This window comes from Lissotriton vulgaris, chromosome 9 (assembly GCF_964263255.1).
Source record: "Lissotriton vulgaris chromosome 9, aLisVul1.2, whole genome shotgun sequence".
NCBI classification, from domain to species: domain Eukaryota; kingdom Metazoa; phylum Chordata; class Amphibia; order Caudata; family Salamandridae; genus Lissotriton; species Lissotriton vulgaris.
Genome location: NC_141697.1, coordinates 1,024,079,970 through 1,024,086,951, shown reverse-complemented (window position 1 = coordinate 1,024,086,951; position 6,982 = coordinate 1,024,079,970). Strand labels below are relative to the sequence as shown.

The following is a 6,982-nucleotide window of genomic DNA, read 5'->3' as shown; positions in this document are numbered from 1 at the left end:
GCATGATGAGAGCCATAGTCTTACCCTCATCCGCTCCCTCCCGTAGGGTTTCAATAGCCCTCAGGAGAGCTGTCTCTGTGGAAAAGTTAGATCTGAACCCCGATTGGGATTTATGGAAAGCATTATGGGCTTCTAGATGGACCATGAGTTGGGCATTAGCAATTTTCTCAGCTAGCTTTGCAAGGTAAGGTAGCAAAGATATTGGGCGAAGATTCTCCAATATATCATGAATCATGTTCGGCTTTTTTTTTGAATCGGTAGCACTACAGCTTGTTTCCATTCCATAGGTAAGCAAGCCGTGGAGAAGGAGACTTGAAGCAGGTGTCTGAAATGAGGTTCTAGTACAGAGAAAGCTTCAGCTAGAATTTTAGGAGGCGCAGGGTCTCGAGGAGAGCCTGATTTGATGTTTTTGCACATTTTGGCCAATGTTTCAAAGGGAGGAACGTCGAATGAGCCTAGGCACACTGGAGTACTTATGAGATTATCAGTTTCAATAAATTCAATTCCCGACTTTATATTGGTGGAAAAACTGGCATAGATGTTAGTAATCTTTCCTGAGAAATATTGAGCAATGTTGTTACAAGTTTCCACAGAGTCATTTTGGGAGGAAGGATTCGCGTCCACTATAGAGATTTCTTTGTAGATTTGATAAAGTTCCTTAGAGGAGTTTTCTGCTTCCAAAATGCGGATGTTGTAATGAGCTGCCTTGGACAGGCGTATTGTTTTGTTATATTCTCTTTGCGCTACTTTGTACTGGGCTTTAATTTCTGGGCAAAATTTTTGGCGCCATGCTCTTTCAAGCTTTTTACAAGCCGTTTTCATGGTTTGAAGTTCTTGACTAAACCAGGGAGCAGCTTTTTTTGTTCTCCTGGCGTTGGTTATGGTGCGAATTGGGGCAGTGATGTCAAGGGCCTTGGTGATGCGGTTATGTAAATGCTTATTAACTGTCTCACAGTCATTCCCCCTAGGAGGGCCTTCATCCTGGACAATTTTAGTGAAAGATTCTACAGAGAAATTCTTCCATTTCCTGCGTTTATAACGTAGAGATTGATGACGATAGTGTTCAGTTCTATCAAGTTGAATTGTTATGGGGATGATGTAATGATCAGACCAAGGTATAGGTTGGGGAGCTGAGGTATGAACTCCCTTCCAGTTGCCAAAAACAGGGTCTAATAAGTGTCCTAATTGATGTGATGGCTCCTTATTTTTTATTTCCAGCTGTACCGAAAGAAGCTCAGATTTAATATCAGTCGCATCATTATCTAAGGGGTCTTCAAAATGGGCATTGAGATCTCCTAGCAATAATAAGCGAGACTTCCTTAGTGCTAGGTGGGTTATGGCTTCCATGAGGGTGGAAGTAAAATCAAATAGCCTTCCAGGAGGCCGATATATCAGGATGCCAGATATAGAGTGGTTGGGACCGGTGTTAATCGTGAAAGAGCCAGCTTCACTATGGTCAACCAGGATGGGAGATAAGGTGCATACTAAAGGGGCTTTAGTAGCGATGGCAATGCCACCACCTCTGCCGTCTTTCCTATCCAGTCTGGAAAGGGCATATCCGGGGGGGGAGGGCCTGAATTATATCCGGGTCTGAGTAATCATCCAGCCAAGTTTCCGTAAGGAATAGGATGTTGAGGTTCTGGTCCTCAAGTAAATGAAAAATTTCTATGCGGTGCTTACGTAAGGATCTACAGTTAAGCAAGGCTGCTTTAATGGTATGACCCATACTGGTGGCTGGGACATGACTGATCGGAACAAAAGTACATAAGGTGCACCTTTTTAGCGACAGGGCATACATGGAGTGTTTGCAGCCTGCTGGCGTGTCAGGTTGGAGGTCGAGCAATTCCTGTCTACCATACCTAATAGTGGTTGTTGTAGGAGAGCCAGGGTTTGTGGCCCCGCGCCCCGTCCGGCCGCGAACGGGCGCAGACGGGCTTGACTTTGGCTCGACTTCGGCGCGCTTCCGGCGCGCCCGCTGCACGCGTCCGCTGCGCGGTCGCTGACCAAAGCACATTTATAGTGATGGAAGGGGTCGCTAGAGCGCTGACCTGTGCTCCCTGAGCCCGGAAGTGCAAGGCTCCTCCTCGCCCTCCGCATCAAACGCCCATGATTGGACGCGGCGGACCGGGGCGGGAGTGGGAGAAAGACTGAGCAGCTGAGGTGAATACCAGTGATTCACAGTAAGTTTACCCGCTATAACCCACACTGAACGTTTTAAAATAGCCTACAATCGCTACATAAAAACATTCGCTATAACAACAGCGCGAGCAGTGCAGTGATATAAGGTTTAAAAACCGCTAAGTGAATGGAGGCTGCCTCTGCCACCGGCAACACTCTTCTCCACAGCGCGTTACAGGCTCTATTCTACCAGGGGAGAGGTGCCTAACCTCGCTGGCATGGCGGTCTGGTGGGCCACCTGCCAAACTCTTAATGAGTACCATACTTTACTACTGGGGGTACTAGCCCACACCACCTGCCGAATAGGCCTTGCACTGCTCTGCTTCATTAGCCAGACAGAGTCAAGTGCTACTATTGGGTGCTTGGTTCCCACAGAATGTTGCAGACTTATTTCTTGTGAAGGACTAACATCCTTTTCAAGTCGTAACTCTCTTCCTTAGAAGGATGAAGTTAGAAAGCAGGTGTAACAACCGAAGATAAAGATTTTCAAAGACCGGACTGTACAGACATCATCTGGAGAGATTGCCTTTCAGGCGGTAAGCAAGGAAGATATCTCCTCTTCCTAAATCCTTGGGAGAACTAGGATACGAGGGGTGAAGGCTTGTAATGATTCTGCATGGGACAGGATGAAATAAGATGGAAAATACAGTCATGAATGACCTCGATCTCTTAGATAAAGGAGGCCAAAGTTTCACAAGCATCTTAGGAGGGGGAATAGTTATTTTGATACAAGGCAAACTCGTGAGATTCGAAACTGCCCTTGAGGAGTTGGAGGCTTAAAATTGAAATTAAAATGGTAGCAATAAGATGCAATATCCAATGCCTGAGTTGTTGACATTTATTTTGCACTTTCGTAGGCAGGCGAATGTATGTGTGTGCGCGCACACGGATGTATATACATGTTTGGGTTTTGTTGAAGGAAGAATTGTTTATTTTGTACATGTAGTGGTGGAGGGGTTGCAGCCCTGTTTCTCTGACCTCAATCAGATATGCCTAAACTACCTCCAGCCTGTCCTACAATCCCTTCCTGCTTATCCGATCCTTTTTGATATTTTCTTTAGCACTATATACAGACACACACCACATGCTGTAGTACAAGGAGCAAAGACAAAGTTGAAAACTAAAGAAATCACTTAAAGTTTGACGGAGTGGGAGAATCATCATAACCCTGCTGCACTTTCACCTTTCCAAACTTGCCATTCCCCTGCCCTGTTCAGAGTTGGCCTAAGGGCCATGTTTACACAAGTGGAGCCAATGCTGCCCCTGGTTGTGTAAACCTCTCATCTGGTGGCCCATCTGCCAAGGGGCTGCCATGTCACAATGAATGTTGTCCTCCCCTATTGAGGGTAGGACACCCATCATTAATTTACAGAGAAATGATGGCTCCATGTCTGAGCACACCCTGCCAACTTAGGGCGAACAAAGCGTTACAAAAGGGGATGATGGACGGAGAGCTTAAGCAAATCAAACACTCACCCTCAGTTTGTTATTTTGCAATCTTAAAAGTACTAAATAGATAATGGAAACTGTATTTGGGAAAGGGCACCTCCAGTTTCTCAAGAAGACTTTGTAGGTATGAAGATTTGCCGTTGAGGAAAAAACAACAAGGGTTTGGCTAAAGCACAGTGAGGCGGCACCGCAATATCAATAAACAAAATACGTTGCCAACACTGTACAGTTATTTACACATTAGTTCAAGGCACAATGAACAAAACGATTGCCCTTGTACAACTACTTTTTCAGTTCGATTTTAATCCTCATCTTTATAGAATTTGTTGATCCAATACCTTGCAGGACCGACTCAAGTGGTGGCAGATCTGGGCGCATGCAGTGGAACTTCTCATGAGCATTCACTGCGAAGCTCAACATGGTCAAGAGCACAAAGGTCGGTCCCTTTAGTGGTCACTGAAGCGGCATTGGTGAGGCCTGCTCTATGACCCAGGGCACCCTGATACCTTACACAGTACTGACCTGTGCAGTTAGTAAGGCACACTTAACATGACAAACAACCACAGCGCAGCAGAATTGCCTTCTTTCTTTAGAGGATTACCTGGTGTCGGAAGTGGCAGATCCGACACTGGCCAGGAAGATGGGGGGAATGCAGAAAAAAGGGGATATGCTGTCCTCAAGACCGACACCCCTGGTAACCAGTCTGACGACGACAAAGTAGTGCTGGAAGCTGGAAAGAACTCGGTTACCCTGAGACCTACGCTGGCTAATATCATGCAGACGATCACGGCCTCCAGGGAACTACTGGCGGTGAAAATTGATGCAATAGGTACAGACTTAATCCTCTTAAAAGAAGATCACTGGAAACTTAAGGAACGGGTCGCAACCAATGAGAAAGTACTGGATGAGCTACCAGAGGCGGTGACTACGCTGCAGAAAACGGAATTGGAGACCAAAGTAATGGTGCTTGAAGTGCGAGCTGAAGATAGTGAGGGAAGGTTCCGCAGAAATAATATACGAATGATCAGAGTGCCGGTGACGACAGAGGGCAGGAATATGGTGAGCTTCTTGGAGGATTGGCTCAGAATAAAAGTGGCCCCTGAGGGACTGTCACCCTTCTATGCTCTGGATAGCGCCCCTAGGGTCCCAGCAAGACCGCCTAGACCTGGAGACCCTCCCAGGCCGATAGTGGCCCGCCTTCTGCATTTCAGGGACAGAGACTATATACTGCAACAAGCCCTCCAAAAACACGATCTGCAGATTGATAATAGTATAATACTGATCTTTCCGGACTCTACCAGGGAAGTCCAATGCAACAGAGCATCCTTCTTAGCTGTTCAAAAGAAGCTTCGCCAACTTCAACTGCCATATGCCACATGCTATTCCCAGCGCGACTGAGTGGCCATCAAGGGGGTTCCCGATTTTCTCCACACCTTAGGAGGCATGGGAATGGTTGGACGCTCGACGACCACAAGAGCATTGCCACTTGTTTCCAGCACCACCTCAACAGAGTCCTCATAGCAGCAAAGCTGGGTCCAGAGCTCCGTCAGTCAAGATTGCCAAAAACGACTGCAGGCAGTTGTGAAACAAAGCCAGAAGGCAACCAGCCCCATCTCGAGTAAAAGTGGAACGGGCGCTGACAGGTCAGAGGGTTCACCAGCATTCGAGAATGATACTTCGGAAACTGAGTTACCGGAAGTCACACCCTAGACGCCGGACGATATTGTCTGAAAACCTCCCCCCAGACTATAGGCCCACAAGCTACTGAAGTAGGATGAAGCCTTGACCTGGAGGGGCGGTCATTAGAATATGCAGATTATTCCTCTGTACTGCATAGACTCAGAAGATCGATCCAGGGCTATGTTTCTGATTCAAGTATTGGGGGGGCTGCCATCGTCATCAGGGTGGTGGGGATGGAGGCAGAAATCACTTCTAATAAACATTACTCAATGCAGCAGTGCATGGCACAAGTCTGGAAACATGCAGGTATACTGTGTCTACCCACTCTTTTCACAGGTTGGACGCCGTCCACCCTGCCAATAAGTTGTTCCCCAGTGAAATATACACTCAGCAGAGCAGGCAGGTTGTCTGCCTTAGTTCCACGCAGCAATGGGCAGGAGACAGGGCTTTGTTATTTTAAATTCCAGCCGGGCCAAAAACAAAGGCTGAAGTTAAGGGGCCATCAAGTCTCCTTTTGTTCAAGTTTCCAGGCTGGCAAGTATCTGCAGCCTCACGCCTTGATGCAAATGCAATGGAGGGGAAACAAATGCACACAGCTTATGACTTTACTAGTACTTAAGAGAGGCATGCTTTTGACTTTGTTCAGTCCCCTTAAATAAAAGATATCCATACACTTTTAACATAAGAATGTCAGATGTGTTGGTCTATCCTAGTATGTACACAGATAACAATGTACCACTATTTTGTTGTATTTCTTGTATAGCACTACTCATCCCAATGCAGGGTGTCAGAGCGCTTTACATCACACTTACACATTAAACTTTCATAATAAATCGTATATGTTTAAATCAATGTACAGTATGTGTTACATAAGAAAAAAGGATTCCTGTGTTAAAAGCAGTAACCCACTTACCGATCTACATGAAATAAAAATCTGTTGTGTGTGCGTCACATGATGTGCTTTGCAGGAGATATAATAACCCTCCCTTCTACTGGTACTAGACAAAAGACAGATCTCTCCAGCAAATGCGTTAACCTCCAGAGTTATCTTACCATTATTATTATTCCCTGAGATTTACTGGGCACACAAAGATCTCTGCAGCATGTGCCTTAAACACACAATATATTTTAAAATACAGACTTTGCAACCAACTAAGCAGAACAAATTTGCTACCTCATTTCTCCTTGTTGACAATTTCTTTTTTCTAGAGTTTAAAAAAAATTAATGTGTAGGTTGAGGGTGGTGTAGGAAGCTGGCTCTCCATATAGTATATCAAAAAGAGGTATACTGTACAAAGAGTTCAGGTATTCCCTTACGAGTGGACTAGGGCTTGCTCTAGCAATCCCACGGTGCTCTTATAGGAGATAGTGTGGTCAAACAGCTTTAGGCTTATCAGAGGAGTATTAGACATCTGCAAATACACACAATAGTCAATAAATGATCACACAACGGAATAAGGAGATCCATACCAATTTATAAAAATAACACGCATTTACATATAACCTTAGGCCCCAAGATCATCAAAGTCAGGTAAGCATTTTTTAAACAACATGTTTGAAGAAAACAGGTTTTTGACACTTTAAATTGCGATTAAAGCCTTTTGAGGTAATGCTAAGCGTTGGAGAAAACATATGTTGCATCAGGTTATGTAAAAAATGACTTATGGAATCTTTC

General features: G+C 45.3%; 1 pseudogene; it reads right to left on the bottom strand.

Annotated features, from left to right (window-relative positions):
* Positions 1-231: 231 nt before the first annotated feature.
* Positions 232-1,798, bottom strand: LOC147692732 (uncharacterized; annotated as a pseudogene).
* Positions 1,799-6,982: the final 5,184 nt, after the last annotated feature.